At 39.6% G+C, this 19,469-nt stretch overlaps 1 long non-coding RNA gene across 2 annotated transcripts; it reads left to right on the top strand.

Moving 5' to 3' along the window:
• The first annotated feature begins 12,519 nt into the window (after positions 1-12,519).
• Positions 12,520-17,273, top strand: LOC133783003 (uncharacterized). Of its 2 annotated transcripts, XR_009870749.1 has the most exons (3): positions 13,485-14,421; positions 14,654-15,344; positions 16,793-17,273. It is a non-coding gene; the product is annotated as an uncharacterized LOC133783003 (long non-coding RNA). The 2 variants fall into 2 exon arrangements; XR_009870748.1 differs by lacking the exon at positions 16,793-17,273 and having other exon boundaries at positions 12,520-14,421; positions 14,654-15,185.
• Positions 17,274-19,469: the final 2,196 nt, after the last annotated feature.

Below are 19,469 nucleotides of genomic sequence, written 5' to 3' on the forward strand. Positions count from 1 at the left end.
TGTAATGCACCTGAGCAGTGGCATTGAATATCCTCTTCGGTACATAACACCGTCGAGCAGTATGTACCTAGCAGCTTGTCTTTGTAGAGTTCTGGCTTTGTTTCTATCTACTGGCAATGTCCCATTTGTCAGATACTCCAGGTAAGGTGCCATCCATGTATCTTCTACTCGAATTTCCATGCTGGCTTCGGCCGCATCAATGCTTGGTTCACTTAATCTCTCTACTGGGACTATGTTCAAGGTGTCAGCATCTTTGGCACTTGCAAGTTTGGCCAAGGCGTCTGCATTCGAATTTTGGTCTCGCGGAATTTGCTGGAGGGTGTATTTTGTAAACTGTGCTAGCAAATCTTTTGTTTTTTTAAGGTAGGCCATCATTTTTAACCCTCGCGCTTGATATTCTCCCAGGACTTGATTCACGACCAGCTGAGAGTCGCTGAAAATGTCGAGCGCTTTTATGTTCATCTCCCTGGCCATTTTCAGTCCAGCGAGGAGTGCTTCGTATTCCGCTTCATTGTTTGACGCTGCGAAATCAAACCTGATTGCGCAGTGAAATCGATGCCCATCGGGCGTTATCAATATCACTCCCGCTCCAGCGTGAGATTCATTAGATGATCCATCTGTGAATAGTTTCCACGAAGGAGTCTTGTCTTGAGGCATGGGCGCCTCAGGTTTTTCGCACAACTCGTTGCTGGGGAGTTCGGTGAACTCCGCAATAAAATCGGCTAAGGCTTGCCCTTTTATTGCTGCTCGCGGTGAATAAGTCACGTCGAACTGTCCCAATTCGACCGCCCATTTTAACAGTCGTCCAGCCGCCTCAGGTTTTTGGAGGACCTGCCGAAGGGGCTGGTCGGTCAAAACCGTGATAGGATGGGCTTGGAAGTACGGTCGCAACTTTCGGGAGGCTAGAATTAGGCAATATGCTAATCTTTCGATCGGTGGGTATTTTAATTCTGCACCGATCAGCCTTTTGCTGACGTAGTAAACAGCTTTCTGCACGCCTTCTTCATCCCGTATCAGTACCGCACTAGCAGCAACTTCGGTAATCGCCAGATAAATATACAAAGTCTCTCCTTCCATTGGTTTTGATAGGATAGGAGGTTGCGACATATGAGCCTTTATTGTCTGGAATGCTTGCTCGCAGTCTTCCGTCCATTCAAACTTTTTATTTCCCCTAAGTAGATTGAAGAATGGAACGCACTTGTCAGTTGATTTTGAGATGAATCTACTAAGGGCAGCTATCCTTCCGGTCAGGCTTTGGACATCCTTGATCTTTTCTGGCGACTTCATATCAATCAGGGCTTTTATCTTGTCGGGGTTGGCCTCGATTCCCCTTGAATTCACTATAAATCCCAAAAACTTTCCTGACCCGACTCCAAAGGAACATTTGAGGGGATTCAACTTCATATGGTACTTGTTTAACACATCAAAGCACCTTTGCAAATCCTTCACATGTCCTTCAGCCTTCTTGGACTTTACCAGCATGTCATCCACATATACTTCCATGCTTACTCCGATCAGCTCCTTGAACATGTGGTTGACCAATCGTTGGTAAGTTGCACCTGCGTTTTTCAGTCCAAAGGGCATTAATTTGTAACAATATAAGCCCGTATCGGTCCGAAAGCTGGTATGATCCTCATCAGGGGGATGCATGCTGATCTGATTGTAGCCTGAATACGCATCCATGAACGAAAGGGTCTCATGCCCAGCAGTTGCATCGACTAGCTGGTCGATCCTCGGGAGTGGGAAGCAGTCTTTTGGGCAGGCCTTATTGAGGTCTGTAAAATCCACACAGGTCCGCCATTTGCCGTTAGGCTTGGGGACCAACACCGGATTGGAGACCCATGATGGATAAAACGCCACCCTGATGAACCCATTTTCTTTAAGTCTTTCGACTTCTTCTTTCAAGGCTCTTGATCTGTCTTTATCGAGCAGCCTTCTTTTTTGTTGCACCGGTGGAAAGACTTTGTTTATGTTCAGGACATGGCTGATCACCGCAGGATCTATTCCGACCATGTCTTTATGTGACCAGGCGAAAACTCCCTGGTTCTCTTGCAAGAATTCCACCAGCGCCTGTTTCGCGGTAGGTTCTAAATTCTTCCCAATCCTTACGATTCGGGTCGGGTCTTTTTCATCGAGATGGACCTCCTCCAGGTCCTTGACGGGTCCAACATTTTCTTCAAAATCCCCAAAGCGAGGATCCAAATCTATATCCTCACTTTGGGCAACACCCTATTTGGTGACTTTTCCACCTGATTGGGTTTGTCTGTCTTCCATCATCTGTAATCGTTCTGGAGTAGCGCTCCTCGATGTTCCACTTTTTGCCTTTGTGATCGAGGCGTTATAGCACTCCCTGGCCTCCCTTTGGTTTCCCAAAACGCATCCTACCCCTGCGTCCGTTGGGAATTTCATGGCTAGATGCCACATGGAGATGATTGCCCTTAGTTCAACCAGTATGGGTCTTCCAATAACGGCGTTATACGCTGAAGGACAATCGACCACTACAAAAGTGGCGAGTAATGTCCTTGAGGCAGGCGCTGTACCCGTTGTTACTGGGAGTTTGATCATTCCGGCTGGTGCGAGTCCTTCTCCAGAGAAGCCGTATATGGTTTGATTGCAGGGCTCCAAGTCCTTCACGGACAGCTTCATGCGTTCCAGCGTTGATTTATACAGGATATTCACTGAACTCCCTGTATCGACCAGTACTCTTTTTACCATCATATTGGCCATTTGGATATCCACGACCAGCGGATCGGAATGTGGGAACCGGACGTGTTGGGCATCGCCCTCAGAGAAGGTTATCCCGCATTCCTCTGAGCGGGCCTTTTTCGGCGCTCGGTCCTCCACAGTCATCATCTCGATGTCCTGGTCGTGGCGCAGAGTTCGAGCATATCGTTCTCTAGCCCTTCCGCTATTTCCAGCGAGGTGTGGGCCTCCACAGATGGTTAAAAGTGTTCCGGCTACGGGGGCAGGCTGTAATGGTGGCGAGCGTTGGCGTGTGGACGTCTGCTCGTTGCCACCTGGAGCTTCTCGTTGGGAAGTTCCCGAGGCCCGTACGTACCTTCTCAAGTGTCCTTGTCTAATGAGGAACTCGATTTCATCTTTTAGCTGGTTGCATTCATTAGTGTCATGTCCATAGTCGTTATGGTAACGACAGAATTTGGTAGTGTCTCTTTTTGAAATGTCTTTTCGAATGGGCCCAGGCTTCTTGTAGGGCACACTAGAGCTTGTGGCCTGGTAAACCTTCCTCGAGACTCAACGAGGGCAGTGTAGTTAGTGAACCTAGGTTCATAACGATTACCCTTGGCTCGTTTATTGTCGGAGGTGGAAGGCTCATTGTGTTGCCGTTTCCCACCATTCTTGCCATTACCGTTGCCGTTTCCGTTGCCCTTGCCGTTGCCATTTGGTTTGGTGCCATTGGCGGCTTTGGCGGGTTCGGCAGCCTTCTTGCCCTTGTTCGAGGATTTTCCATCATCGGCAATGGCTTCTTCGAGTTTGATATATCGATCAGCTCGGTCTAAGAATTCCTGGGTGGTTCTAACCCCATCCTTACGAAGACTTTTCCATAGGGGCGAACGACGCCTCACTCCCGTGGTTATAGCCATCATTTTTCCTTCATCCCCGACTGTCTTTGCTCCGGCTGCCGCTCGCATAAAGCGTTGGATGTAATCTTTTAGTGATTCTCCATCTTGCTGGCGGATCTCAACCAGTTGGTTTGCTTCGGTCGGGTGGACACGACCTGCGTAGAACTGTCCGTAGAACTCCCTTACGAACATTTCCCAGGAAACTATGCTTGCAGGTGGGAACTTAAAGAACCATTCCTGCGCGGCTTCAGAAAGTGTTGCAGGAAAGATCCTGCACCGAGCGTCTTCGGACACCTTCTGAATGTCCATCTGGATTTCAAACTTATTCACATGCGAGATGGGATCTCCGTATCCATCAAAGTTCGGGAGCGTGGGCATCTTGAACTTGCTGGGAGTCTCTGCGTTGGCTATTCTTTGGATAAATGGAGTGCCTTTTCTTCTATCGTGGTCAATATAAGAGGTCCTTCCTCCGACCAACTGTTGCACAGCCTGATTTAGTGCGTCTATCTGGGCTTGCAACGCAGTAGGAATAGCTACGGTCTCTGCTGCTGGGGGGATGTTCTCACCATGCTTCTCTCGACGATCATTGAGTATGTCTCTTAGATCTTCCTCTCTTCTCCGTTGCTCGCTACCTCCGAGCCGGTTGAAGACATTATTTTGCCTGGGTTGCCCCCCAGCATCTTGTCTATTTGGTTGATCATCTTGAGGTATTTGGCTCCTGCTCTTACCTTTATTTTCGTTCCTCCCATCAGCATTGTTCTTGCCTGAGTCAGCCTCGTTGTAGCCGTGGCCATCTTTGAACTTTGACTGGCTATGGTAAGACTGGTTGTTCCCTCTATTCCCGTCTCTGGCAGAAACACCCCGAGCGTTAGAGGGTGGCCTGCGCTGGTCGCGATGTCCCCGTGCATTATCATGCTGTTGGGATCCACGGACCGCAGAGCCTAACTCCGAGTCTCTCCTGTTACCAGGAGGGTAGTGACCCCTGTTCGCTTGGTGTGGCCCATCATTCTCGCGGCGTCTAGGACTACGAGGCTGTCGCTCGGCCCTATTCTGCCTTTGCTGCGGGGGATTACCTCGAGCAGCGTGGGATGGTGGATCTGCCTCGGGGTCCAGTGGGACGTCGTCATGGGGCATCTGGGGCTGTTCAGGCCTTTGCGGACTTGAAGGATGGACCGGTGGGCTAGGATTGGGACCTCCCTGGGGTGGCCCAGTTTCAGGTTGATTAGGCTGCGAGGCAGGCGCGGCTTGATTTCTGGCCAACAGCAAGGCCGCTTCAAGGGCTGCCATGGCCTCAGTCTGGCGGCGATCCACCTCCGCTTGTCTCTCGCTTAACTCCGCCCTCTGACGATCAAGTTCCTGCTGCTGCCTTTCCATAGCTTCTGCGGCAGTCTCTTGATTGGCTCTCAGACTAGCCAGCTCTTCCTGCAACGTGCCCAAGGTGCTCCTCAAAGTCGCATCGTCCATTTCCTCCTCTTCAAAATCTAGTTGCGGCTCATCTTCCGCCATGCTTGCAGGGGGAGGAGGAGGTGGCGGATTCGACGGTGCAGCGGCGGCGGTCTGAGCAGCTTTCTTCCCTGCTTTCGCCATTAGTTTTATCAACAATGATGAGTCGTCCTCTCAATGAAAGCACCAGAATGTTGACCCTCGATTTAGCCAACTGACACGGAGTCAAAATATGAATGATATAGACGAATATGTATAGATAATAACGTAATGACAAAAGTAAAGAAAACACAGTAATTTATAGTGGTTCGGCCCCAAAATCTGGTAATGACCTACGTCCACTTAGAATGATATTGATATGGGAACAAAAGTGTGATCAGAGAACTTGGGTTCAATGAGTTTCAACACTCCTCATAAATAATACAAGTTTTCACAGATAATTTCTATATCTCTATGATTTCCGGGCTCCAAAAAGTCCCTTCCCATGAGCCATCTCCTGCTTTTTATAGGCTCATGGAGGGTTGCCCAATATTGTTACAGATATTATCCCCTGAATCATGGGATATTCAGAAGATTGCATGAAATAAATTTGGGATACATAAGATCTTTCCATAAATGTTGCTTTGCCAGCGGAACCACCGACCAGTCTGGTCGTGGTAAAAACAGGTCTGTCCTGCTTCTGGTGTGTCTCCTGGTCGATACTCTAGCAGACGCTCTAGGTGTCAGCCACGTGTCAAGAGATTATTTTCCACGTCACAAATGCTAATTTATTGGATAACAAGAGTAAGACCTTCATGGTGAGGGAAGACAACCCTCTGACGACGGAGAGGACCCTTCGACCTGACATCTTAGAGGAGGAGGCCTACATTGGTCCTCGGCCAGGGGGCAACACATATACTGCTGATGGCTTCGAGGCGGAGGAGCTCCAAAGCATGCTGAAACATCGGGGAGCTCTTAACAAGATTATAACCCACTTCGTAGTGGACACCCGAGACATGCTGGTGTGCCTGTCCTAAGAGAAAGAGAGGGCGCACGAGAGTGTCCATGGCCACGGGGCATGGAGTGTTTCTCACCTCCAAGCAGGAGTCGCGCTACCACTCCATCAATACTATGTTGACTTCCTGAAGTTCTTCGGCAGAGATCCTTTAGATATACAACTTCTGAGCCTGCTCGAAGAAGGGGAACCATGCCAGGTACTATACATTGATGAAGTGTACGTACCCGAGCATGTCTTATAAGGCTTTGTGTGGCAACGAGAGCCATGCATGTGACTATAAAGACCATTTTTTTCTCGACAAGTGGCTTTCCCACGCGGATCAATCCAACACTGCTCCTGGACTTGACCGGGGTTGGTAAGTTTCTCCTCGGACCAATACCAGATATCCAACTTGCGTCAGTATATCCCTCAAGTACCTTAGGAAACTTATAATATTGGAGGTATAACTCTCTGGTTCTTTTAAGGTATACAAACATTCTTTCAACCACTGTAACGTCTCAAATTACCTAATAAGGCTTAGGGCCTTGATTAGGGGGCCAAGATGACAAATTATGGAAATTATGTGTATACGTGATATATATGTGTATCATTATATGATTATGTGAGTTATATTATAATATGACTTGATATGCATGTTTGGGTGTATTAAATATGCATGTGGGTCCGTTTGTGGTTAAAAGGGTAGTTTTCGTAATTTGACCAGTTATGGGTATATTTGACGCATATGTGATGTATGTGTGGAACTATGTTATTATGTGGATATATATTGGGTTATTCGGCATGAGACGATCCTAGCGAGCAAGGTAGCGGTTTAGTCACAACGGGGTCAAATACCTGACTCGGGGTGAGCCTAGGGGTAATTTGGTAATTTAGTACATTGTTGGGATCAGGTAATAAGGAAATTATTTGGTAATTATTTAAGGATATTTCAAGTAACAGGAATTATAAGGCATTAATTAGGATTAATGGGGTATGTGGCTAATGACAAAATTTCCCTTGAAGGGCTTTGAGAGAGAGAGAGTTGGCCGTAGAGGCATATAGGTGTTTTGGGCATAAAGTAGTGACTTAAGTCCCTAGTTTCTCCAGCTGAAGGAAACCTCCAAAATAGAGTAACTTACAACCTTTTCTCTCTCTCTCAATCGTTTCTCTCTTTCTCTCTAAGTTCTTTGGATAGTGCCTTGGAGTTCTTGAAATTTTGGAGGCTAAGGTTTGGAATTGAAGACTTGAGACCTAGAATTTGGTTAGCTGCAGCTAGGAGGATTAATTCATAGTTGAGGCGAGTTTCAATTTCTATTTTAATGGTGTTTTGTTTTTGTTTTATGGATGTTCTTGAGCTTTAAGGTTAAAGGTATTGGATTGAGTTTTTTTATGGTGTTTTGAATGGGTTTTGTAATGCCCTGGATAGCCAAGACCGCTACACTGTGTACTTATAAAGGTGCAGGACTTGCTAATCAAGTCATTAATTTAAAAACATGTCACTAAACATGTATGAGCTAGGGTTAAAAAGGTTTTGGTCTCAAAAGTTTCAATTCATATAATTAAGCGGTTATATACATGTGATCCTAAAAGAAACAGAGTTTAAAAGTTGGATTACAGACTCCAAAAAATACAGACAACTGTCAGCCATACTAAGGCAAAATGAACAATTTCTGGGTCTCGCGTCCCTACCTAAACCTCAACCGTGGCGGCTGAGCAGCTGGCCATGTACATTCCGCTCGCAGAGCTCTCCAAATCAAGGCTGATCAAGTTTGCCCTTGCCTTTACCTGCACCACGTAGCACCCGTGAGCCAAGGCCCAGCAAGAAAACATGATGTGCAACACAAACAATAACAACAAATAGTAAATTCACCAAGCATGAACTCTCATCAAATAATCCACTTTAACCATTCATCACATATATTCATAATCAAGGATGCAATCAATCACTTATAACATTCATATCACACAATAATCAGGGCCAAAAACTTAGGCCGCACCCCATGTTTACCCCACTGACTCCGACCCACTTAAACCGAGCTCAGTGCATATTAAGCTGTCCTTGGCTACCAGTGGCCAAGTCGCGCCCTGTGCGCTAGTTTAACCCTTAGCACCCTTAGGTCATTGGTTCACTAATTAGCTTGCATGACATAATACCATCTTTTCAAGCATTCACAATAGGGAACCCTTAGTCCCATTACAGATATTCAACCAGGTGCAGTTTTCTTACCTTTAATCTTTACGGTTACTGATTATGAGCAACGCTCCTCAAGCACGATTCGTTCTCGAGCCTTAGCTTTTATCACCTAGTCACAACCAAGGTGAAGGATACCATCAACAAACTTAAATGAGCTTCTAGACAAAGTTCTAGTCTCCGGAACATTGAACTTCACCAAACATGGTAAAAGATTCAATCCCGAGCATCCTAGGTTAAATTCCCAAGCCTAGAATCTCAAAATCCCAAAATCTCTTAAGGGCCACGGCATTAGCCACCCATGTCACGGCATGGCCCCAATCAGAGACCTCCCAATGCCCAAAAACAGGTAAGGGCTGCGACCCTACTTAGAACATGTCGCGGCCCGCCCTCCTTCCTCAGCACCCATCAGCTTCGAAGGGCCGCGACCCGCCCCCTTCGAACCCAGAAAAACCTCAATTTTTAACTCTCAAACCTCATGCAAACTCACCCAAAACCACCCCAATTCCTCAACTCAATTATCCAAAAACTTCCCACAAGATTCCAACAACACAACCCAGCTGAAACCTAGGCTAGAAACCCATAAAACTCATTTCAATTACTGAAACTTTCTAACTCAAGAATACAAAACCCAGCCATGAAAACACTATAACCCAACCTTTAAACCTTAAATTAGAGCTTACCTCAGCTGCAGAACCAATCCTCCAAGAGTTCTCTGACCTAACTTCCAAGGTTCCAGCCTCAAATTCAACCTTTAATGTCAAAACCCATAAACACTTAGAACTCAGCCATATACATAGAATTTAACCACCAAAAATAAAACTCAGAACTTACCTTAACTCTTGATTAGATCCTTTAGCTAACCCTGAGCTAATCCCCAAAGCCTCAGCTCAATTTCTTTGAGTTTCCCAGCCAATTTCCTCTTACTTCTATGGTTCCTTTGAGAGAAAAAGAGAAAGAGAAGTATGAAGGTCGGTTCTAACTTTTGTTCCATCGAGTTATATATTTTACTTAGTCTATCACTAATTAGTTAAGTCAATCCCAAGGCTCGGGGTACCGAAACGTCCCCGAGGGCAAAATGGTAAAATTCCCCAATATTCCCGCCTAGACTTCCTAACCTCAAATATATCTCCATATATTTATTTTCATAACCTGATAGTCTAAATAACTACCCGATACCTGAAATACCCCTGACTTATCCAGATTCAACTATTAAGCCCCGATGTGACTTTTCCCGCTATCTAGCCCTAGGATCGCCTCGAGTCGTACTCTACAAATTTACCCACATAATAATGTGGTTCTCACAAGTATAACATTTAATCAAATTTATATTCATATAATCATACAAGCATGCTTATCATGTAATCATGCATTAAATCAATAAATTCACACATAAACCAATTATGCCCTCCCGGCATACTAATCAAGGCCCTTAAGCCATATTAGTGATTTTGGGTCGTTACAGGTTAAAACTTGGGTTATGATGAGGTTGGCGTATTGATGAGGTTTTGAGGTTGAATTGTGAGTTTGGATGGTGTTTAGATGAGGTTTTGGTGACTTGAACTCGGGGGAAAACGTGGGGAAAACCAGAGAAATTCTTGGTTGTAGGGATGGCGCTCCAGCGCTGTCCTTGGTGCCCCAGTGCTAGGTTGGGGAAGCCAAATGGTGGTTCTCTGACTTGGGTAGCGCCCCAGCGCTATCCTTGGTGTCCCAACGCTATACCTGTTTCAGCAAAGCCCATTTTTAGGGCTTGAGAGGACTTTGGGGGCTCGGGGGATGGTTCCACCACCCCGTTGGGTGGGATTGGAAGTCCCGAGAGCTTGAGAGTGGTCCTGAAGTTTGTTTTTAAGGATTGAATCTTATGAGATTATTATTTATGGCTGTTACTAGGTTACTGCTAGGGCTCGAGACAGGATCGTGCTCAAGGGTCGTTCATTTTTAACTGGTGCTTGGACCAAAGGTAAGAAAACTACACCTAGTATGTGATTATGGCTTGGCCCGAATTATTGAACAGGAATATGAATAGGGCATGAACGCCTGAGAATGTGCATGATTATGATTATACTTGTGATTATTGATTAAACATGTTGAATGCTTTGTATTTGGATAATTGATATATGATAAATGCCAGTCTGCATTATCTGATTGAGAAAGACTTGACTTATGAGTCAATGACGGCAATAGCGCGCTGAGCGCTGGTCGAAAAGCATTGACTTATGAGTTAAGGGCGGCAATAGCGTGTTGAGCGCTGGTCATTTTGGTTAAGCTAACCAGGAGCGCATCATACACTTGTCTGATCTAATGGTCGTGGAAAACTCAGCATCACGTACGCTGGGCCAGCTCCAAGGCTGGTTATATAGAGGATAGGGCAACGGGCCCCGGGGTGACTTATTAGTCCCATATCCTAGGGCTGGGCCCCAAACTTGACTTATGAGTCAAGAACGACATTAGCACTCTGAGTTTTGGTCGAAAAACATTGATTTATGAGTTAAGGGCGACAATAGCACGTTGAGCACTCCAAGGCTGGTTATATAGAGAATAGGGAAACGGGCCCCGGGGTGACTTATTAGTCCCATATCCTAGGACTGGGCCCCAGACTTGACTTATGAGTCAAGAACGATATTAGCACGCTGAGTGTCGGTCGAAAGCATTGACTTATGAGTCAAGGGTGACAATAGCGCACTGAGTGATATGGTTATGCCTAATCAGGAGCGTGATATATGCTTGACTGACCTATTGGTTGGGGAAAATTATAGTGTCAGGTACGGTAGGCCAGCTCCAAGGCTGGTTATATAGAGGATAGGGTAAAGAGCCCTGGGGTGACTCATTAGTCCCATATTCTAGGGCACTGAGCCCAATATGATTAATTAATCATGTAATTTTGGCATTGGACCCCGATATACTTCATTGATCATTTATCTTGAGCTATTGGCCTCTTATGACGCTGTAGTCATTTATATGAATGATATGCATGCCCGAGTAGGGTTATAACCGGTAGACATGCTTATTATGATTTGGTAACATGTTACTAACTACTTATGAGCATGTTTAAGTTTTCTTGCTGAGCCTTGACTCATGTGTGCTTTGTGGTGCAAGTAAGGGGAAAAGAAAGCTAGACCATCTATGAGTTGGTGAGCTTAGGTGATTAGAAAAGTGAGTATAATTAACAGTTTTAAAATTTTAAATAGAAATAGAAGAGGCTAAATAAAATTAGGTACTACATTTAATTTACTCAATAAAGAATGTGCGTTAAGTGTAAGAAAATGTAAATATTAGAGTTTTTTGCCACCAATAATAAATTCGCCAATTACACTAGTAATTATTAGAATATATTTTTATAACTATAATTGTTAGTTTTGTAATTAACTCGAAAAAAAATAATGTTAGTTTTTGCACCTATCATAGTATTTTTTTTATAATTATTGTATTTATATATATTTTCCTACTGTCTATATCAATTTTTTTAATAAATTACTGATGGATTTAATTATTTTTTGTAAATTTTACTGATAAAAAGAACCCAAAAATCAGGCATTCCAGAATTCCAGCCTATTTTTTTTAAAAAAAAAAGAAAGGGAAATCCAAAACCTACTTCTTTTTCTTTCCCATAAGAAATAACAAGTAGTTTAATACCTAAATTTCGAACACTTATGTGTTATATAAACTTCACTGGGGTCTACATAGGATTGCTATCTGAACTTCTCATCTAAAAATGGTGGCACTTTTGGTAATTTCTGCCAAGAAAAGGGTCTATTAGTTTTTATTCAATCAAGATTTTGAGAAAACTATCTAGAGAAAAGAAAATCAGATAGGGCCACAGTATGTCACCTTCCTTGTCATTAAAAAAAATTATAAAATTTACTTCCCCTTTATGATTTTATAATCACTCTTGGACCCAAAAAAAATATTTTGAAAAAGCTTTTATAATGAGCTTTTCTCAGAGTCTGGATTTGTGACTGTGAAAAGAGAAGCTAGCTAGAACACTCTCTTTTCTACTTTTTCTTTCTAAAATAGCAAACAAAAGCAAATTTGTTTTTTCTTTTTTTATTATTTATTAAAAAAATTAATTTGCATTTTTACATAATTGTCGGGCTAATAACACTCTTTATATATTGCCCTACTATTATATTCTATACCCTTTGACCTTGAGTCTTTTCCATTCTCTTCCAAACTAATTTTTCTCAGAGGGACAGTATAGTACTACTTCAAGCCATGGAAATGGATTAAACGAAACTTGTTCTTCAGAAAATGTAGTTTCTAAAAGTCTCTACTTTGGGCTCTTAAGGCAACTTTTTATAGTCTTTCCGCTGGAGATTTACAAGGTACACTCATTCTTTTTTTCAGTATTAACTCTCTTTCTATATGTTTAGTATCAGAAAACAACAAAAGTAGTAATTTTATAGTGTTTTTTTGATAATCATTTGTGTACAAATGATAACATGTTTCAAACTTTATAATCCTGCTTTTGTGTTTATATGTATATATATATTTATATATTGTATGTGTGATCAGAACTGCAGCATTTCCAATTTAGTGTTCACAGCCTTTCATTCACCGAACTTTTCTTTTTTGCCATAAATCAGAAAGCTTTCAAGTCTCAACAAACAAAGTTCTGTTCTTTAGTATTGAGTAGTTGTACTAGACACAACCCATTAGAGATCTCTCACAGTATCTCAAAATTCAGACCCCTTTTCATTCTCTTGATCAGTAAATAATGATGATCACAATATATATATATATATTTTCATCCCAACTTTGAATCTGGATCGTTTGATGATGATGAGAGAAGCCACATTGATGATGATCTCTCATCTTGGTTTAAGAGCTACCCAACTTTCTATTCAGTACCTCTTTTCTTTAATGTCTTTCTTTCTTTCTTTGCCTGAAAAATACGTTGCTCTTTCTCTGGTGACCGAACTCTTTTTCTCAGACTATTCTGTCTCTTGCTGTTCTCTCTACTACTACCATGATAGTCTCGAAACTGGATTTTGAGAGCTTCAAATTGCCTACACCTTTGGTGACTTTGCCTAAATATGCATCCCACTTCCATCACCGTACACGTGTCCCATCGATGTAAGATAACCTCACACTTGGAAGTATTTGTCTTTTGACATTTATACCCCTCCATTGAAAGACCTTATGGTTGAAATTTTCGACATCAAAGAGACCCCATCAAGGGAAAATTCACACCCAATTTAGCTCAAGAAACTTTCTGCTATCATGATACGTTAAACCCGGGGAACTTTTACCCTTCTATGATTTAATGACCAAAATGCCCTTGTGTGTCTAAAGTGTAGTGGACCCCCGCAAGGTGTGGTGTGGAGACTTCCTTTTAGCTCAGCAGTGGAATTTTATGGCCAAAGGGCAAAATGGGTCAAACCCAAAAATTTTTTTTCCTTGAACCAAGAGGCTATTTTGGATTAATTTAGCTTTTGGGTTAATAGCTCTTCAAACCAGGAGAAACACCACCCTAGAATCCATAAACGAATGTTTAGGCCATGAACCACTGTTGTGTATAGGGTTTTGGTGGCCGTCTCGATAACAAAGTTTTTGGCCTCGGCTTTGGTGCTTGTTTGGTCAGACAGGGTCAGACTCGAACAAAAAAAATTGAAGACAATATCTAACTCTAAAATAATGAAGAAATAATGATAAAGTGTATTAGACCGAAAAGGGTATGTCATTCTTTGGTTTTAACAAACTTTTAAGAGAGAGTGTAATTGGTATTTTGGAGTTGAATAAAGGGTATGCATGGAAAAGAAGATGTAAAGAAAAGAAAAGAAAAGACAGAGATTGCTTGCGCAAATCTAGCTAATCTGAGCTTCTGGGGTAAGCATGTAAAAAGTGAGTTAAGAAGGGCAATTCAAGAAAAAAGTGTGTTAATAAGGGGCCTAAAACACCAAAACAAAATTAAAAAATAAAATAAAATGATTTAAGTTTCAAGTTTGTACGAACACAAATAAATTCCATTTCTCTCTTTCTTTCTCACATTTATTTGGCCTCATTATGCTGAGATTGACAGGCCAAGCAGTACTAAGAGAGAGAGATATAGATATATAGATAGATAGAGATAAACAGTCTCACACACTATACGGCAAAGGTAACTCAAACCACTTTTAATTTAAGCCTCTTATGCATAGTTTCTTCTTTTTCTACCATATACGAACGACAAGGAAAATCATGTTAAAGAGGGCTTCTCGAATAAAAGAAGGAAGAAAGTGAGAGCAAGAAACGTACACACCACAACTACTCTTTTAAATCCTTCTTATGTTTTTCTTTTTTTCATGTGTTTTTATCTTTGTTTATGCACCCACCAATGATTTATCTTTTTCTATTATTCTTGAAGATAGACAAGAACCCTTCTTTATTTCTTGTCCATAGAAAAAAACCCATCTTTTTGTTTAATCTGATTTTGTGTATATTTTTTTTTTTGGACTGAAATGACATTGCATTTTGATACCATAGGTGGATGGTGGTGGTGGTGGTGGGAAACATGGCTGGGGCTTTGGCTGCATTCCCTATTTGGATTATCATTGAAGAAAGCTCTCTATCTTCCATGACAATGTCCTACAAGAAAAAACTTCTTATGGGGTCTACTTCTCTAAATGAGGAATATTGGTCTAAATGTAGAAGCAAGTCCTCCATTTTCAAGCTCCAATTCTTCAATCAAGTTCTCTTACCCTGTCTCTTCTTCTCTGGCCATTGATGATGGTGATTCTAGGGGTGATATTGGCGGGAAGGCTCAATCTTCTTCTTTCTCTTTTTTCTTTTCTTTTGGTATTTTTATGATAATGTTTATCTTCTTTTTGTTATATTTATTCAAAGAAATTAACTGATGATGATGATCATCATCATCTCTTACCATTTTTTTTTTTTATTTTCTTTTATGGGTTCTGTTATTTTTTTGTTTTGTTATAGAATGGCTATGAAGAATTCTCTTTAACCTAAAAGGACTGGCCATTCTTAATTTCTATCTAATGATACATTATTATCATTCTTTTGTTTTTGTATTTAATTTTTGTATTTTGAGCTTTTCTTTTTTCTCTTTTCCCAAGCCAAATAAACTCCAACTCTTGTGAAAGAACGAAGAAGACGAACGTTGCCCATTTTGTCACAAAGTCACATCTCATTCAGCTTAAGCAGGGTTGGTTGGTTGGTGAGTAAAATAAATAAATTTGTAAAAGAAAAAAAAATACCCTTTTCATTTTTTAATGTCCCCAGCATCTGCAGAGACTTCAATGCATCAAAAACACTGTTTTGATAATGGATTCAAATTACTGTGTCAGCCTTTACTATTTATATATATACATAGATATATTTAAAAAAAAAATACAATTTTCTTTTGCTTTCTCGAGAAAATGTGGGGCTAAGATGGTGCACCTTCACATGTTATCTTTCTTTTTTGCTTTGTCAAGTTCATTCCAAGTTCCATGTCTGTGTTTAGACCTCTGCTCATCTGGTTAAGCCATCCATATTGTTTAAAATCATCATCTTCTTCATCTTCAGTGATTTTTTCAGTTTATCTTTTTGGTTTAGGGTTGGCTGAGGTGACAATGCGATTTAAGATGGGTTCTTTTTAGTTTTTTTTTTGGGTGATTGATGGGGTCCATTAGGTTTGGCTGAAACTGGCTATAAAGTATAGACTATATAGTATAGTAAGGGGCCCAAGATTTTAAGAGGGTGTCACTCTCATCTCATAGTCCTAGAGTCTCAACTTTCAAGAGTGATTAATAATATAATTTATGTGTATGTATAGGGCCCTATATATATATCTAATTCCGAAATAAATAAATAAAAACAGGTAGGTAAGAAAGAATTGATGAAAAAACATAAGCAAAGACAAAAAAATCTTAGGCATGAATGACGGAAGGCTCTTCTCACTCACTTCTCTCATTAGTGTCCTTTGGATTGGAAGTGTCCTATCAATTGTTTACTGCAATTTCGGACTTTCTTGCTTTGGTTTTTGTATGCACGTGAAATCTTACTCTGTTTAGTATACTAATAATACATACATGCTTATTATTATTGTGCTCTTCTAGGCTTATTTTTCTTCTTCTCTTTCTATTCTTGAGTTATTATTTTCTATGCTTTCATGTCCTTTTAGATGGTTTGAAAGAGTTGTATACTTTCTTGGCAAAGAGAAGAATTCAGTGTGATATAGAATTCTGCATCTCTCAATGGTCCTTTTTTCCATCGTTAACTTTGCTTAGTCTTTGGCTTAGGTATGCCCTTAATGGCTTAATTTGGCTTCTCTTGTTATGGTTTGTTATTCCAAGTCTTGTGTGTTCTCTTGATTTTCCACCCTTTGCTATGATAATGTGATTTTTTATTGTAATGCAAACAGTTCCATGTGCACAGGACAGATTTAGCATTTTTTTTAGGATAAATTACACACATCATCACCGTAAATCAACAAAAAATTCGAAATATACGGTGTCTTTCTTTTATACGGTATTTTATTTGAAATATACAAAATTTAAAAAAAGTCTTATACCGTTCTAATTTTTATTCTTTTAGCTCACGTGTTTTTCTTTTCTCATTTGTAAGCCCTCACGCTCTCTCTCTATTTTTGTTGGTTTGTTGTTTGATTATTTGGTTTTCAAGTTTTCGAATTTTCCCTCACACGATTGGGATATGGATACCCTTCTCCGAAAGAACCTCCTATTGTTGCTTCTTCAAATGGTGCTAATAAATGAAGAGGAAAGCTCTCCTCTCTAAAATTAAAAGTCCAAATTGGCTGCAAAAATCACAATTTGACCATTGTTGCTGTTGGTAAGAGGATCGAAACTTAGAAATCATTATAGAGGAAGGTCGCTCCATTGTTGAAACTGAAGATATTGTTTTATAATTTTTACTTTTGTTTTTCTTTATTAATTTTTGATTAGTTTGCTATTCGATGATACTCTCAGCATGATTTGTTTCATTGTAGCCATGATATTTGATTTTGTGTTTTAGAATATGGTAATTCCTCTGTTTTAGCTTCATGATTTTGCTCATTATATTGGAGTTTTTAAAGTTTAGATTAATACGATCTCATTGTATGCATAGGCCATTGTGTTTTTTTTTAAAATAGTGCTGGTATATATATATATTTAATTAATAATTAATGTACTTGAGAGAGGTCTGAACTTGGAGGTTCACTTTCATGGAAAAAAAGAAGGTTGTTATATGTTATTTTCTGGATGTATTAGTAATTATGAGTTACAAACATGTAACATATTATCATAAATTTGTAATTTTTTTTTATAAAATAAACTTCATAAATATTTAAATATTGTTTACAAACATATAACAAATGTTTACAAATTTTGTAACAAGATAGTCTGTAAATATTTTTTATAAAAAATAATTTTCCATAATTGATTTTTATAAATGTTATTTACAAACATATAACACCTGTTTACAAATCTGTATAAGGTGTTTACATAATATATATTTACAAATGTTTGCAAAAAAGCTGTATTTTACTAATTACATTTTTGTCCCTCTGTGTTTTTCATAAAAAAAATCATTATTTTTGTAATTAATCATATATTTCAAATATTTTTTTTATAATGTTAATGTATATTTGTAACTCTCCCAAATTAAAATTACAACTCTTAATGGGGAGATTGGTGGCATTGATATAATATATTAGACTAATGATACACCAAAACATTACACTAAGCATTTTCATTTATGAATCAAATTGAGGCGAAACTTTGTGCCATGACACTTGATATAATGTTTTGGTACACATCATTATTCTTATTATTATTATAAAAAAAAAAAAGAGATTTTATGATTAATAAACGTATGATTAAATATTTTCTCATTCATACCTATTATATAGGTAAGGTTTTCTCCTTCATTTGTCAATAAAATATAGTAGTAATTAATAATGAGGGGTGTTTAACAAAAAAGAATTATATATTATTTTTGCAAAGTAACATTGACAAATTATTGGCCAATTACTCCAACTCTACTAATTACTCTAACTGCTTACCGAATATGTGCCATGAGTTCAGCCATGATTATGCCCACATTTACTTTGGGATCACACGCAATCAAAAATCTAGGTTGCCTTTCGCTCTAGTCTGGTGCTTTTAGTTACAGATTTTTACTTTGTCGATTACACTATTTTGTTTTCATAACATGTAATTATAGTTCACACGTGAAAACTGAAATTAATAGAACTAGTTTTATTATTATTTGCATCAGAGATTAATTACTTGATTACATACATTTAATACAAGTTCAAATTAATTGGGGTTCTCTATCTAAGTTTTTGAGCCTTTTAAATCTTGTTTGAGCTCGAGTGTCAGAGTGATTTTAAATCTTGCTAACAAAGCATCTTTTTTAATGTATTAATGTTTCTGTCCTAACATTATTAGGAAAATGACTTGTCTATGCTGTGAAAAACAATGACCTTTTTTCTCGGACATAGAATTGAGAAGAACACGCCAAATAAGACCAGGGACCGTATGCTTCTTCTTTCCATTATTAGTATAAGCTTCAAATAATTTTAGCTTCGGAATAAATAACTACAATGCCATGATAAACTGTATTTTCCCTCTTTAGATCCAGAATAACAGAGAAAAGTGCATTTATTTATTAGTATATCATGCTCAAAAAACAAAATAAAATTTAAGAGGCTAGCTCAGATGCCGAGACATGTAGTTTACACCTATAAAATTTGAAGTTCGAGCCTCTCCTATTATCTACAAAGCAATTTTTCTGTTACCAAATATAATTGAATTAGACAGGCAGAGAATAATGAGAAGAAAACAGAGGAATAGGATGATGTTTTTTTTAAGATTTATGCAATACAACACCTTAAAGTTGAATTTAAGACCGTAACCCACTCATTATAACTTAGCAAAACTCAAAACAAAATTTAATCCATGACTGTCTCTAGAAATGTGTCCATGGCACATTTTAGTATCTTATCACAATTCCAAAAACATTTACAACTTTCAGTATTGATATGGCTTCTCTTGCATTACCGGGCATGAACGGTTTTATTGGAGAATTTATAGTGTTTTTAAGAATCCTTAATAGCCAAAAATTTCTTTTAATGAAAAAAATATTCATTACTTTGGTAATGGCAATTTGAATCATATTAACACCTATTTATTCATTATTTATGTTACGACAAATGTTCTATGGTGAATATAGGCTTTTTAATGCACCAAACTCTTATTTTGTTGATTCCGGACCGCGAGAATTATTTCTTTCGATCTTTATTTTTTAATGACATATTGGCACTACACTCTTAGATTCTATAGATAAATCACATACT

Source organism: Humulus lupulus, chromosome 6 (genome assembly GCF_963169125.1).
Source record: "Humulus lupulus chromosome 6, drHumLupu1.1, whole genome shotgun sequence".
In the NCBI taxonomy this organism is placed as follows: domain Eukaryota; kingdom Viridiplantae; phylum Streptophyta; class Magnoliopsida; order Rosales; family Cannabaceae; genus Humulus; species Humulus lupulus.